This window comes from Sesamum indicum, linkage group LG1 (assembly GCF_026168435.1).
Source record: "Sesamum indicum cultivar Baizhima isolate 11 linkage group LG1, ASM2616843v1, whole genome shotgun sequence".
In the NCBI taxonomy this organism is placed as follows: Eukaryota; Viridiplantae; Streptophyta; class Magnoliopsida; order Lamiales; family Pedaliaceae; genus Sesamum; species Sesamum indicum.
The window spans coordinates 4293987-4310680 of NC_142657.1; the positions used below are offsets into that span (position 1 = coordinate 4293987).

Consider the following 16694-nt stretch of genomic DNA (forward strand, 5'->3'; position numbering starts at 1 on the left):
TTGGAACGATGGTAGGAGGAGGTTACGTGCGATTCAAACGCATCATTTTTGCAGAAAATATGGTACATCCGTGAGACCGAGCAGGTATCGCAGATTGCTCACTCAGATAGGTCTGAGGGGTATGGGCAATTGGCTTTAGGTCAAGTGGGAGATTGTTAGAAATGGTGACCAGAAAGCCAATTGGATTGACAGGGTTGGGAACCATTTAGCAATCTTTATGAATGTGATATTATCTTGATGAATGTAGTAAGCATTCATCTGTGGAACTGTGTGTTTGTTGTGCTTACTTTTTACGTTGAATGGTGTTTTAACATCATAACAAATGCCCACAATCTAATTGAACAACCCATGTAGTTGGGCTGCACATTTGATGGCAGCTATGAAACCAACTTCTGAGAATTGGTTTGAAACGTTCAAAGTCGAGGACCTCGAGACTGGGCATCGAGAGTCCTATAGAGACTTGCACTAAGTATTGCATTCATTGAATGAGTGATGTGTTTAATCAGCGACAGACATGGGATGTCTATGCAATTTTAGTGGATTAGTTGACAAGGTTGTTAGCTAATTGACATATAATTTAAAAAATAAATTACCAACTATATAATATTTTTTTTATTATTGCAATTATAAATCTGTTCTTTACAATTACTCCCAATTATTAATACCAAAAACAACATTATTATTATATTTTTTTTTGATAAAAAATGATAATCATATCATTTTGTCTCAATATCAACAATTACATTCGTATATCGATCAACAATATTCATATCACAATTAGCGGCAAAATATCACAATGAACTCACATAAAAAATTTAATAAATTATCCATATATTTAGTGGGAGTCGAAGCATGAATTTGTATTTGTTCACGGGATTTCAATCTCAACCATCAGGACTTGATGAATTGTGTAAGTATTATTGACTAAATTTTGTTTGTTATCCTAACAATGATTGACCATCTTGTCCGACAGAAAGCGGACTTTGTAACTTTAATACGACGAGTCTATGTATCTCTATTTTTACTTTACTTTTCACATTTTATTTCATTAATTAGAGGTTATAATGTCATATATCAAAAATTTATAAATTCTCCTTTCTACACACACGACATATCGTCTCTAATGATTCAGACTGTTTCTTTCTGGATGTACTTTTTTAACATTCTACATGCATGAAAAACATTTATCCTATTAGAAGCTTCAAACGGGAATCATGGAAGCCTTGGAGGCTTGGTCGGTATGACTTGAATTCCCAGCTCCGATAGTACAAGATTAGTCCTTGGACTTGAGAAATCGTGATAGTAGCATGGATATGATGGCATATCTTGGATGTGGCGAGAGATGTCTGTGTCTTCGATATGGTCATTATAAGTTTTTTCCAGTGCAGTCGGATTATGTATTGAGGACAGTTGATTTCAAGATAGAAGCCGTCCCCTATCAGTATATGATGGATAAATCTCTTATGCGCTTTGAGATAGTTTAGACTCTCCAAGTATATGGCCATAGCGATTGGTCGATTAGGAAATGATTTCCTTTGTCGATCAATAGAGTATTTAGCATAGTTTTCTGGTCCAGGATGGGAACCGTCGCCCAATTCCATATCCTAGACTAAGGCCGGGAGATGGTCGATGGAAGGACCATACCTGTATGGAGCTCGAGAGCCTAAATGTTCATGCCAACATTCACCTAGTCTTTAGTACGATGGACCGTTCCTAGACGTGACGGGCATTTTTGATTAATGGTTAATTGTAATAATTAATTAAATTAGATTTAATTAATTATTTATGTTGGACATAAATGCCCATGTCTAGCTGAGTGTGAACCTAAAAAGTCACACACAAATCACTATGGAATTGGTGTAATTAATTCGAGAAGAAATGAATTAATTTAATTGGATTAAATTAATTCAAGGAGAATATATATAAATGATTAGATCATTTATTTAATAATCCATTTGATGGATGGCTCAAGAATTATTAATTGAATTAATTAATTTTTGGCTTAGCACCTTTAAATTGATTGGATTAATTTAATTAATTTCGCTTAATTAATTGATTGGATCAATTAATTAGAGCTTGGGTTTAGATTTATTTAATTTGATTAAATAAATCTTTGGACTTAGTTGGGCTAAAATTACTTTAATTCATTATTGTCCAATGGACTTTTGTTGGGCTTGATTTAATTTGATTAAATCGAGCCCGGTGCATATTTGAAATTCAAGCCCATTTGAGGGTGGTTGGAGCAAGTTAAGGACGAGCTGAAACTCCTCACCATGATGAAAATAATGGAGTGGTTATTTTCATCATGGTTGAAGGTTGTGTGCATGTGTGTGTATAGGTTGTCTTGGAGGCAAACTTGGAGGTTATTGAATTTTGAATTCAATTGTATGTAATATACAAAAACTACACATATATCATGAATAACCAACAACAAAACCCAAATGTTTCTCCTTTTTTCTCTCCAAAACTGTTCTCCTTTTTGTTCTATATTGAATTGGATTCAATTTAGAACATAAAACATTCCAAAAGCACTAATCAATAGTGTTTGTTTGGAGTTATTTTTTCTTCTAATTCTTTGTTCTATCTAGATAGAACAAGAACTATATCTCTTCCTTAGTATGGTGTGGACAAATTAGAGGAGTTCTAATTTCTATCCTATAGTGAACGGGAGAACATAAAGGGAACAATGGACGTTGCTGCTCAACTATAGAGACAAAAGGTAAGGTTTCAGTTTTGTTTCAATTTTTTTAGTTTCATCCTCTAGCCACTTGTCTTGCATTGTTATTTGTTTATTATTATGCTTTCGACAAACGCCGAACGCCCAGGAATTTCAAAGGGAACACCCCTTTGAACTATTTTTAAATAATTTTTTATTTCACGCTTCCGCCGCGTTCCCGGGCCATAACGATTCTTTTATACCCAAGGTTGGTGAATAAAATGATCATGAAAGCTACGGGAAATGCGAGTGGATCAGCTTGGGAGCGCGCAAGCTGAAGCGGTTAAATAAAATTGCGTGAATTAAAATCGAAGCGTAATAAAACCATGAATCCAAGGGGTGTACCCTTGGAGTTCCTGGGAGTTTGATATATTCAATAATAATAATAATAATAAAAAATGGGGCTAATGCTAAAATCAAAACGAGAGGTATATAAATCATAAATCAACTTAAATATGGGCTTGCATTAGCCGATTTTATTAAATAACAAGGCCCAATAATTTTAATTAAATCTAATTTAATTAAAGCCCACCTAATTAAGCCCATCATATATTTAATCCAATTAAATATATGAGCCTAATGAGCCTTTGTTAATTAATAAGTCCAACTTATTAGATAATAAGGGTAAGCCCGATATCAATTGAGCCTATTAAATTATTCTTGGGCTCCTCTGTCAATGGATCCCTCTTACATATATAAGTAATCCAATTACTCACAGAATTAATTCCTCGTCCCTTCTCGGTGATTTGTGATCTTATCTGTGCAGGTTTGTCGAATATCTGAAAAAACTACGTAGTACTATTTCTATGTCCTGTTGGAACAAAAGGGCTTTGTCTCGAGGAATGCAATATTCTTTGAAAAGGATTTTCATACAGATAGCTGACATGATGAGGAACTGCTTGAAGAGTCAAGTGAGATACCTCATCAGGATAATGCGACGCCATCTGTACCTACGGTTCCCAATGACAGTGCTCCAATTCTTCATAGGTCAACCAGAGTATCCCGACCACCTGATAGGTATGGATTCTTAGGTTTGACTAGTCAATTAGATAATGATCCAAGAACATACAGAAATACAATGTCTTACATTGGCTCGGATAAGTGGCTTGAGGCCATGAGATCCGAAATAAACTCGATTGGTTGAAACCAAGTCCGAACCTTTGTGGACCCAATTAAAGGCGTTAGGTCAGTTGGTTGAAAATGGGTCTATAAACGTAAGCTTAGAGCTGATTGCTAGGTTACTACCTCCAAGGCTAGGGTCATGGCAAAAGGATACATTTAACAATGAGGTCGACTTTAAGAAAACCTATTCGCCCGTGGCCATGACCAAGTCCATTCGGATACTGCTTTTCATAGCAGCATGGTATGACTGTGAGGTATGGCAGATGGACGTCCAAATAGCCTTCCTGAATAGCTTCGTTGAGGAAGAGATCTATATGGATCATCCGGGAGGTTTCATCTCTGCTGGAGACGAATAGAAAGTCCGTTGTCTGTAAAGGTCCATTTATAGCCTCAAACAATCTTCTCGGAGCTAGAACATGCATTTTGATGAAGTCATACTGGGATACGATTTCATCAAGAACGAGTCTGATCCTTGTATATACAAGGAGATCAGTGGGAGCTCAGTTATACCTTTTGCTTTATGTCGACGACATCTTGCTTATTAGGAATAGTTCAAGATGATGGAAAACATAAAAGCATGGTTGTCCACTTAATTTTTAATGAAGGATATAGATGAAGCTTCCTACATCCTTGGCATTAAGATCTACAAGGATAGATCTAGAAGGATGTTGGGATTAACCAAATACTCGTACATTGAGAAAGGCTTGAAGAGATTCAAGATAGAGAACTCGAAATGAGGATTCCTTCCAATGCGGTATGGGATTAAGTTGTCCAAGATATAGACTCCCAAGACTGATGTGGAAGTTAAGCGAATACATCCCCTATGCTTCCACCATTGGCAGTATTCAGTATGTTGTCTAATGACTAGGCCCGACGTTGCACTGGTGAGGTACACTGGAGTACGGTCAAGACCACACTAAAGTACCTAAATGGACTAGAGATATGTTCTTGATCAACGATGGTGGGGAATTGATATTAGAAGGCTACAACGACGCTAGCTGCCAGTCAGATGATGATGATGCAAGTCCCGGTTAGATTTTGTATTCAAGCTGAATGGTGGTGTGGTTACTTGAAAAAGTTCCAAGCAGGTGACCGCAATAGATTCCACCATAAAAGCTGAATACATAGCAGCCTTAGAAGCAGCTAAGGAAGCGGTTTGGATCAAAAACTACATCCAAGAGTTGGGTGTAGTGTCTAGCATTGCTGAACCGATAGCTCTCTTCTGCGTTAACAACGGGGCACTAGCATAAACATAGGAACCAATTTCTTATCACCGCTCCAAACATATTCTCGGATGCTACCATCTACTTAGAGAGATGGTGAGTAGAGGTGACGTACGGATGGACCGAGTCAACTCAATAGAAAACACATCAGATCAACTAACTAAACTAGTTTCGCAAATTTATCATGCTCAACATCTTGATAAGATCGGTTTTATGGTCAGTGGGTGATTGACTTTAGGTCAAGTTGGAGATTGTTATGATAGATGACCAAAAAGCTAATTAGATTAGCCTGGATGTATTTTGTTCTGGCAAATACATGATATTATGTAATATTATTTGAAATGAATAAAATGAGTGTTCTCTTATTTGGCATTAACTTTGTTGTGCTCATTCTGTATATTTGCATTTGCTTGAACATCATAATAAAGGCATTGACCAATTGACAACTGTGCAGTTGGGCCGTGCATTAGATTGCGGTCATGAAACTAATTCCCATAAGGGTAAGTCTGAAATGTTCCAAGTCGAGCGAGATTCGGCATCGAGAGTCCTAAGGAAACTTGCATTAAGAGTCACATTCAGTGGATGAGTACCGTGTTTCATCGGTGATAGATGTGGAACGTCTGTGGGATCTTAGTGGTTTGATTGACTAGGTATCGAATCAACTGAACTGACTCACAGGTATCGTTATATGAAAGTCTTGGAGATTTGGAAGGTATAACTTGAATCTCAACTCCGATAGTACGGGAGTAGTCCTCAGACTTGAGAAATCATGGTAGTCACGTGCATACAATGACTGTATCTTGGATGTGTGCGAGAGGTGATTGTGTTGCAGAAATGATCATAATAAGCCTTCCATAGAATTTTTCAATTTGCTCAAATGGAGTGTGTTGGCCGATTTTTATGACTAAAAATACAAGGCCCAATGACTTTTTATTTAAATTCAATTTCAATAAAAATCTACCCAATTGAGTCAATATGTGTTCAATCCAATTAAACACATAAGCCCACATTGCCTTCATTAATTAATAAGGTCCAACTTATTGAATAATAAAGACAAACCCAACATAAATTAATCCCATTAATTTATTCTTGGGCCTTCCATCTAATGGATCTCTCATTTGCTTGTAATCCAATTACTTATGAAATTAATTCCAAATTAATTTCTTGTCCTTTTCGTGTGATTTGTATGTGATTCTTAAGGTTCACCTTTCAGCTACACTTAGGGTAGTGTCCAATGCTATTATTAATTAATTTAATTAATAATTATTTATTAACCATTAATCAAGAAAGCCCATCACCATAGGTGGCCGTTTGGCAACGATCCATGAAACTAGAAAGTATGTGAGTGTTCGTGTAAATATTTAGGCTCTCGAGTCCATATGAGTATGGTCCTTACGTCTACCGTCTCGTGGCCTTAGTCTAGGGCATGAAATTTGTGTTGGTTCTCATCTTGACTAAGCATCTAAGCTTTAATGAGACTGCGCTAGGCTTAATTGATAGACATAGGAACCACTTTTCTTACTCGATCAACCACTGTAGCCACAGGTTCGTAAGGCATCAGTGCGTCTCTAAGTGCATTAGAGATACCTCTATCAAGTATTGATATGGGATATATCCTCTTCTTGGAACTAACCGTCCCCGCTACATACTGCAAAGACTGCCTGTGCGCAGCCTCTCTACGCACGCACTGAACCCGCACTGGCCACGCCTACTTATAGGCTCACGGCCGTGTGCACCCGGCCGCAAGCACGCTGTGCACTGCAGGTCGGCAGTGTGCTGCTACAGTACCAGTTTTCCTCCCTTTTTTTTATTTTCACACATTAAACTAAAACTAAAACAAGTATTTTAACAGAAAATCCAATTTTCATAAAATACTTAAATCATCCAAAATTTCAAAAAATTAAGAAAATTAATTTTCTCATATAATTATCCAAGAGTAAGCAAAAATATATCATGCTTCAAAAGCAATAAACAATATATTGTCATGCTTATTCAAACAATACCATAGCCCATACATCGAATTGGCTCCGATACCACTGGAAAGGCACCGCGAGGTGCGAGTGGATCGGCCAGGGAACGCAAAAGCAGAAGCAGTTAAAAAGAAGTGCGTAAATTAAAATGAAAAGGCAATAAAACCATAGTTCCAAAGGATGTAGCCTTGGAGTTCCAGGGTGTTCAATGTAGTTAATAAAAATAAAGGATAATAGAATTAACGGGGCTAATGGTTGAATGTAAAACGAGAGGAATAAAAATCATATATCAAGAATTACCTTTTCTTGATTTATTTCAATCCTCCTTCACTGATTCGTTCACCCAAGGCCTCAACATAGAGACCCTCTAAAGTCGCGTCCACACCACACCAAAAAATTCCTTCACTAGTCTCTCTCTCTCTCGGCCCTCACTCACTCTCTCCAACTTCTTGGAGTTCTTTTCTCTTGTTTTCTTCTAACAAGAAAGCATTAGGATTCTAGTAATGGTCTAGTGTGGACAAATTAGAGGCTTCCTACGTTGAAGCTTATGTGAACGTTTAAAGTAGGTGGATTCCCACAAAGGTAAAATTTCATTCCTTAGTTCTATTAGAATAGGTAACCTGAAAGCCAATTGAATTGGCATGCTTGTAATCTATTCTGACAATAACTCGATTTTATGTAATATTATTCAGTAAATAAAATGAGTATTCGCTATTGGCGTTTCATTTGTTGTGCTCATTACATTTATGTATGCGTTTCTGTCAAACATCTCAACAAAGCCCACAGACCACCTTGAACAACTGTACAATAGTTGGACTGCGCATTTGGTGGTGGTCATGAAACCAACAATTTAGGTTGGGTTTGAAATGTTCCAAGTCAAGGACCACAGAAATGGACATCAAAGTGTCCTATGGAGACTTGCATTAAGAGTAGCATCATTTGATGAGTGTCATGTTTTATTGGCGATAGACGTGGGAAGTCTATGCGATCTTAATGCATCGATTGAGTACGTCTTGAATAGACTAAACTGACTTGCGGGGATCGTCATATGGAAGCGTTGGAGGCTTGGTCAGTATCACTTGAGTCCCTGGCTCCGTAATACTGGAATAGTCTCTTCTCATACTTGAGGAATCGCCTTAGTCACGAGCATGCGATGACTGTATCTTAGATTTGTGTGAGAGGTTATCGTGTCTTGAACATAAGCATCATAAGCTTTGTGTAGTGCATTGAAATTATGTAGTGAGGACGGTGAGTTCCAAGAAGAAGATCTGTACCCTGTCAAAACATGACAGAGGTATCTCCAATGCATTTGGAGATGCATTAATGCTCTATAAACCTGTGTCCACAGTCATTGGTGGAATAGAAAAATGAGGTTCCTATGTCGAGCAATTTGGCGTAACAAGTATTAAGTATAGACTCGTAGTACAGGATGAGAACCGATGCCCAATTCAATGCCCTAGACTATAGCAGGAAGACGGTAGACAGAAGGACCGTACCCATATGGACTCCGGAGATTAAAAGTTCACATTGATTTTTGTCTAGTTTCTAGTGACATGGTCGGCTGCTAGACGACCACCCATGGTGATGGGCTTTCTTGATCAAGGGTTGATCAAGAATTATTAATTAAATTGGATTTAATTAATAATAGTGTGGGCACTAGCCCAAGTCTAACTGAAAGGTGAACCTAAACTGTCACACACAAATCATCGACAAGGGACGGGGAATTAATTCCACAAGTAAATGGATTACTTATATATGAGAGGGATCCATTGGATGGATAAGCCCAAGGATAAATTAATTGGATTAATTTATATTGGGCTTGCCCTTATTATTTAATAAGTTGGACTTATTATATAATAAAGGCTTATTGGGTTCGTATATTTAATTGAATTAAATATATGATCGATTTAATTAAGTGGCTTTTATTAAATTAAATTTAATGAATTGGGCTTGATATTTTAATTAATTAAAATTGGCCCAAGCCCATTAATTATGTTGGTGGAAATGATTAGAAAAGAAAATTATTGACTAACAAAATCACTTTTGAAAAATACCATGTTAGCCATCCTTTATTTGGAATAAAGAATTTTATTACCTTATAGATGGTTCAATGAACCTAGACATGTTTTAAAATGCATCCATTCAAGGTATATATATGTATATTAGTTATTTGCAATAACTAATGAATACATAATAAAGCAAGAAAATAATTTCCTCTCCCCTAATTTGCCTATCTGGAACCGCATAAACTTCCTTCATACGGAGAGGGAACATTATCCAGCCTGTCATATTGCTTTTGGATTTCATTGGACATCGAAGCAAATATGATACTGCGGACCTTGTGGTTGTCCTCAAGCCACTTCCGAACGTGACACGTTCTTCGGTCGAGGACCATTCCGGCAAGGCCGTTGGGTGTGGCTTGTCCAAGACATAGCCCTGGTTCTCAAAATCTAGGACAATACTCATACTTTGCAGCTACTCGTTGTATTTCGTGCTATTAAATTTATCAGTCTCTATTATCATGGTTAAAGGATTCTTAGACATTTTCTGGTGAATAGAAAATTAAACAGAAATCATCGAATGATTGTAATGTTATGACTAAGCTTAAAAACTTGGTCTTCAGACTTTATCTCTCCCACTATTTATATGAAAGCCCACCACTCTCAAGTGGAGTTTTGGGAATAGCTTTTCCTAGTAGGCTTGGGATCCACATGCGAATTTGGCATGCCCCGCTTTTACGATTCACATAGCAAAAATCTCGTGGGAGGTATCCACTACCATTCTCATATCATGAGATTCCCAAGATCTTTTACCTCACCTCATCACATGATCCCGAGAACTCTAAGCGATCATGTTACTCGGTGTTAGGACCAACCCATCAACCAAATCACATTTCATTCGTCGCTCCGACCGACTCGTGAGATAGAGAAACAGTGAACATGTTCTTTGTTCACAACAATAGTGCAACTTTCCTTTACCGCAAGTGTGCCACGACTTGTGAGACTACACTTGGGTATCGGTAGCTTCCTCACCACATTACTGTAGATGGAAGGATTGGACAAATCAAAACTATTTTGATCCAAGTCCATTATGGGCCTAATATTCAACTTGGTCCAACCAAGTGAGAGTTATTTGAGTTTGGACTAAGACCTCATCACATGTAAACATTGTATCCATAAATATCAAATATTTAAAGCATTTAAATTAACACATCGCATGTAATGAAACCTACCATACCCCTGTAAGATGGTCACGAGCCCAACCTATGTGACCCACTGAGACCGTAGTGAGTCTAAAGTCTGTCTAAGATGGCCCTATGTTATTACAAAGTAATATCACCCATCAACATATGAATGGGCCTTCTGATATCTTCATGGGCTGCCTTCGTCGTGGACCAAAAGTGTCCTATACTACTCTCATTACAATTGAATAAGAAACCATGATCAGTAGTCGGAGGCACTACATTAGGAGGGAGATAGCAAGCCTTATTATTCCAAAACTAAAAATGAAGATGGAGGAGAAATATAAAATCACAAGGGCACATGGGCCCACCCAACAAAAATTAAAAGACATACATGCGGTATAGGGCTCCGTGATCATCCATTCACATTCATTCTAGCATATAATAACAATTAATCATGCTAGACAAGGAAATGAACATCCAAAATATTGCAATATCAATATCACAACAAATAACTATATGCAGAAAACAATAAGCTTATAATTTGCAACAGAAATGGATGATTAAGCTCGTTCATCCAATGCATGCAATTAATCCAAATTATTTAAATCAATTTAATTCTATTCAATTTTCTCCAACATTAGATCAACAATAATTAATATTTTTCAGAAAACATGCAGAAACTGGAATATTCAATTTTCCAAAAAAACGGCAAAAAATGGCCCAGCCGTCGGCCGTCAGCAGCAACAGCAGCAGCAACGCAGTGGCCGCACAGCCGGTCGTGCGCATGCTGGTGCCCCTACCAGCATGCGCGCACGCACCTGATCGCGCTCGGGACCAAGATGGCCGAGAGTCGTCTGTACGACGTCATGGGGTTAAGATGCTATCCCTAATGGAGAAGCTCGATGACCTTAAAGCTGGACTTGACAACGACACGTACATTATTGTGATCCTTCAGTCACTTCCTCTATCCTACGACCCATTTATTATTAACTACGACATGAACAGACTTGAAAAATCTATTCATGAGTTAATTAATATGCTGCTCCTATACGAGGGAACGACCCACAAGTCTATGCCGACGGTATTGGTAGGAGAGGTTTCAACCTCCAAAGCGAGAGGCAAGAGGGCCGGACTTTGGAAGAGGAAGAAGGGCAAGGGAAAAGCCATCATAGCCACTACTAGCACTTTGAGCGCCCCTACTGCTCCCGCGGGAATGTGCAAAGGGAAAGGGGAGGTTGGCCATTCTCAGCGGTTAAAGGCGAATGATGTATGCAGTCATTGCCAATGAAAGGGGCATTGGAAAATGGAGTCTCCACAACTCCTCTCCAACCCAGGTACGTTTATAATTGAAGTGAATCTGATAATTAATTCTTCTTCTTGGGTATATACAGTCTGTGGAGCTCACATCTGCAATGACTTGCAGGTGTTGGAAAGAAGCAGAAAGCTAAGTGAGGATGAGATGATTCTAAAGCTAGGCGATGGGAAGATCGTCACTACGAAAGCTGTGGGAAGCCTTTACTTAGTTATTAGTAATCATATTCGGATAGAATTAAAAGATTGTTATTATGTACGTAGCATGATCAAGAATATTATTTCCATTCCTGTTTCAGACAATGATGGTTATATATTTACGATCAATAAAAATGGTTTGATTTGATGATTGATAATAACTATCATCTTCTTGGTACAATGATAAATGGTGTTTATATTCTCTAACAATTTAATTAGATTATGACTGCCCAGCGTAAACCAAAATTAGATAATCATGAAAATGCACAGTTATGGCACGCAAGGCAACACCATATCTCAAAATATAGGATGAGAAAGTTGGTAGACTCAAAGAGTCTAGAGGTAGACGATTTGGATAACCTACTGACTTGTAAATCCTGTCTGAAAGGGAAAATGAACAAGAAGCCTTTTCTTGGATTAAGTGCGCTTGCCAATGGTGTTTTGAATTTGATCAATACAAACATCTGTGGACTATTAAATACTCTGGCTAGAGGAGGATTTTCATACTTCATAAGCTTTACCCGTGATCACTCATTGTATGGTTATGTTTACCTAGTAAGGTATAAGTCTGAGGCCTTTGAAAGGTTCTAGGAGTACAGACTTGAAGTCGACAATCAAACTGGCCGTATAATTAAAGCCTTTTAGTCGGACCGAGGCAGAGAGTATTTAAGTGGTGAATTCATTGATTATTTAATGGAGAATGGAATTCTATCTCTATGGACTCCTCCTAGAATGCCACAACTGAATGGCGTGGCTGAAAGGAGGAATCAAAACCATGTCATGATGAGTTTTGTGGAATTTCCCTCTTCCTTCTGGGATCACGCTCTTGAGACGACTATAAAATTACTTAATATGGCACCATCTGAGGCGGTGCCTTAGACGCCATATGAGATATGGCATGGCAAGCCTGCGTCCTACGAGTACTTGAGAATGTGAGGTAGCCCCGCATATGTCAAGAGGCTAGTGGGAGATAAAGTAGACACGAGGTCTATTTTGCTCGTCACACTCAAGGAACACAGTGTTCTTGGAAAAGGGTGTTCCTGCGGATAGCCGATGCGAGGAGGTGCTACTTGAGGAGACAAGTGAGACACCTAAGTAGAACGAAGGAACATCATTTGTCCTTAAAGTTCCCACTAATGGTGCTCCAGTCATCCGTAGGTCGACTAAGGAATCACGAACGCCTGTTAGGTAGGATTCCTGGTACTCACCAATAAATTGGATAATGATCCAAAGACGTATGGAGAAACGATGTCGGACATCGATTCGGATAAGTAGCTTAAGGCAATGAAATCCGAAATAGACTCGATTGGTCCAAATCAAGTTTGGACCGTCGTAGATCCACCTAAAGGTGTTAAACCTATTGGGGACAAATGGGTCTACAAACATAAGCTTGGAGCTGACGCGAAGGTTACAGCCTTCAAGACTAGGCTCGTCACAAAAGGATACACTCAACGACCTTGGGTATATTTCGAGGAAACCTATTCACCCATAGCCATGGACAAGTCTATTTTGGATTCTGCTTGCCATAGCAATATGGTATGACTATGAAATATGTCAGATGGACATTAAAACAGCTTTTCTAAATGGTTTCATTGAGTAAAGTGGTCTACATGGATCATCCAGAGGTTTCACTTCCCTTGGAGAAGAACAGAAGGTTTATCGTCTCCAAAGGTCCATCTATAGCCTCAAACAAGCTTCTAAAAGCTGGAACACATGCTTTGATGAAGTCATACGGGATTATGATTTTATCAAGAACGAATTTGATCCTTGTGTATACAAGAAGATCAGTGCGAGCGCGGTTGTGTACCTTGTATTTTATGTAGATGACATCTTACTCATTAGGAATGATGTTAAGATGTTGGGTGATATTACAGCATGGATATCCACATAACTTTCCATGAATTATATAGGTGAAGCCTCTTACATCCTTCGCATCAAGATCTATAGGGATAGATCTAGAAGGATGTTAGGACTAACCTAATCCTCTTATATTGAGAAAGTCTTGAAGAGATTCAAGATGGAGAACTCAAAACGAGGATTATCCCCATGAGGCATGCGATTAAGATTTCCAAGAAGCAGTCTCCCAAAATTGATGAGGAACTTAAAGGATGTCGGACATCCCCTATGCTTCAGCCGTAGGAAGCATTCAGTATGTTGTCCAGTGCACCAGGCCCAATGTCGCGTACACTTTGGGTGTGACGAGCATATATCAGGCATGTGCCGGGGAGGAGCACTGGAGCCTAGTCAAGACAAAACTTAAGTACCTGAAAAGGACTAAAGATATGGTTTTGATTTACGGTAATGGAGAATTGATATTGGAAGGTTATAGCGAAGCTAGCTTCCAATCAGACAATGATGAGGCCAAGTCTCAATCGGATTTTGTGTTCAAGCTGAATGGTGGTATGGTTACTTGGAAAAGCTCCAAGCAGGATACCACCATGGAAGCTGAATACATAGTGATTTTGGAAACAACTAAGAAAGAGGTTTCGATGAAAAATTACATCCTAGAGTTGGGTATGGTACCTTGCGTTGCTAAGCCCGTAGCTTTCTTCTGCGATAACAACGAGCGATAGCACAAGCAAAGGAACCAATATCTCATTACTATTCGAAACATATTCTTAGATGCTACCATCTACTTAGAGAGATGGTGAGCAAAGGTGATGTCAGGATGGATCGAGTCAGCTCAGTAGAAAACACAATGGATCCACATACTAAGCCAATGTCGCAAATCGCCCATGCTCGGAATCTGGGTAAGATGGGTTTGAGGTCAATGGGGTGATTGGCTTTAGGTCAAGCGGAAAATTGTTAAATTAGGTGACTTGAAAGCCAGTTAGATTGGCATGCTTGTAACCTATTTTGACAATAACTCAATTTTATGTAATATTATTTAGTGAATAAAATGAGTATTCGATATTAGCATTTCATTGTTGTGCTTATTACATTTATATTTGCATTTCAGTTAAACATCACAACAAAGTCCACGAACCACCTTGAACAACCGTGAAAATAGTTGGACTGCGCATTGGATGGCGGTCATGAAATCAACTAGTCAGGGTTAGGTGTGAAATGTTCCAAGTCGAGGACCACGAGAATGGGCATCAAAGTGTCCTATGGAGATTTGCATTAAGAGTCACATTCATTTGATGAATGTTGTGTTTCATCGGTGACAGACGTGGGACGTCTATGCTATCTTAATGGGTTGATTGACTAGGTGCCGAATTGACTGAACTGACTCGCGGAAGCCTTGGAGGCTTGGTCGGTATGATTTGAGTCCTTGACTCCGATAGTACGAGAGTAATCCTTAGACTTGAGGAATCACCGTAGTCACGTGCATGCGATAACTGTATCTTAGATTTGTGCGAGAGGTGATCGTGTGTCAGACATGATCATCATAAGCCTTGTGTAGTGCATTCGAAGTATGTAGCGAGGACGGTGAGTTAGAAGAAGAGAATCTGTCCCCTATCAAAACGTGACAGAGGTATCTCCTATGCACTTGGAGATGACGTTAAGGCTCTATAAACCTGTGGTCACAGTCATTGGTCGAATAGGAGCAAGAGGTTCCTATATCGAGCAATTTGGCGTAACGTGATATCAAGTATTAAGTATCGACGTCTAGTCCAGGTAGGAACCGACACTCAATTCCATGCCCTAGAGTAAGGCCGAGTGACGAAAGACAGAAGGACTGTACCCATACAGACTCGGGAACCTAAAAGTTCACATGGACTTTTGCATAGTCTCTTGTGCCATTAATCATTGCTAGACGGCAACCCATGGTGACGAACCTTTTTGATCTAGGGTTGATAAAAAATTATTAATTAAAATAAATTTTAATTAATAATAGTGATGGTCACTAGCCCAAGTCTAGATGAAAGATGAACCTAAAGAGTCACACACAAATCACCGACAAGGACGAGGAATTAATTCCATAAGTAATTGAATTACATATATATGAGAGAGATCCATTAGATGGATAAGCCCAAAAATAAAATTAATTGGAATAATTTATATTGGGCTTGCCCTTATTATTTAATAAGTTGGACTTATTATTTAATAAAGGCTTATTGTGTTCATATATTTGATTGGATTAAATATATGATGGACTTAATTAAGTGGGTTTTAATTAAATATATGATCGACTCAGCCTAAATCAGGAAAGCCCGTCACTATGGGTGGCCATCTAGCAACGGTCTATGGTACTAGAGACTAGGCGAATATCATGTGAACTTTTAGGCTCTCGAGTCCATACGGGTACGGTTTGTCCGTTTACCATCTCCGGACTTAGTCTAGAGTATAGAATTGGGTGTCAGCTCCCGTTCTGTTCACTTGAAAATTCAAATTAGAATTCGTCCAAGTTTTCCACACCACAAAATCAGATAGATATAGTTATTTTGCTATTACTCGATAAAAAAAAGAACAAGCAAAACAATTCCAAACTAACACTATTTATTAATGCTTTTGGATTGTTTTATGTTCTAACATGAACCCAATTCAATAAAGAAAAAAAAGGAGAATATTTTTTAGATAGAAAAGGAGCAAATTTCGTGGCTCATGAGTTGGTTATGTTGGATATGTGTGTGGTTTTGTATATTACATACAATTAAATTCAGAATTCAATAAATACCAAATTTGCCTCCAAGGCAACCTATACATAAACAATGTGCAACCAAACTACATGGGTTATTCAATTGGTCTGTGGACATTTGTTGTGATGTTAAAACACCGTTCAACGTAAATAGTAAGCACAAAAAACGCACGGTGGCACAGATGAATGCTTAACACACTCATCAAGACAATATCATATTCATAAAGATTGTTTAATGGTTTCCAAAACCGTCAATCCAATTGGCTTTCTGATCACTATTTCTAACAATAAATTGATCGAAACACATATTCCAGCTTTAGAAAGCTTGTTTAAGGCCATAGATCGACCTTTGGAGACAATAAACCTTCTGTTCTTCTCCAACTGAAGT

At 38.4% G+C, this 16694-nt stretch overlaps 1 pseudogene; it reads left to right on the top strand.

Moving 5' to 3' along the window:
• Nucleotides 1-13832: 13832 nt before the first annotated feature.
• LOC148789350 (secreted RxLR effector protein 161 pseudogene) lies at nucleotides 13833-14297 on the top strand (annotated as a pseudogene).
• Nucleotides 14298-16694: the final 2397 nt, after the last annotated feature.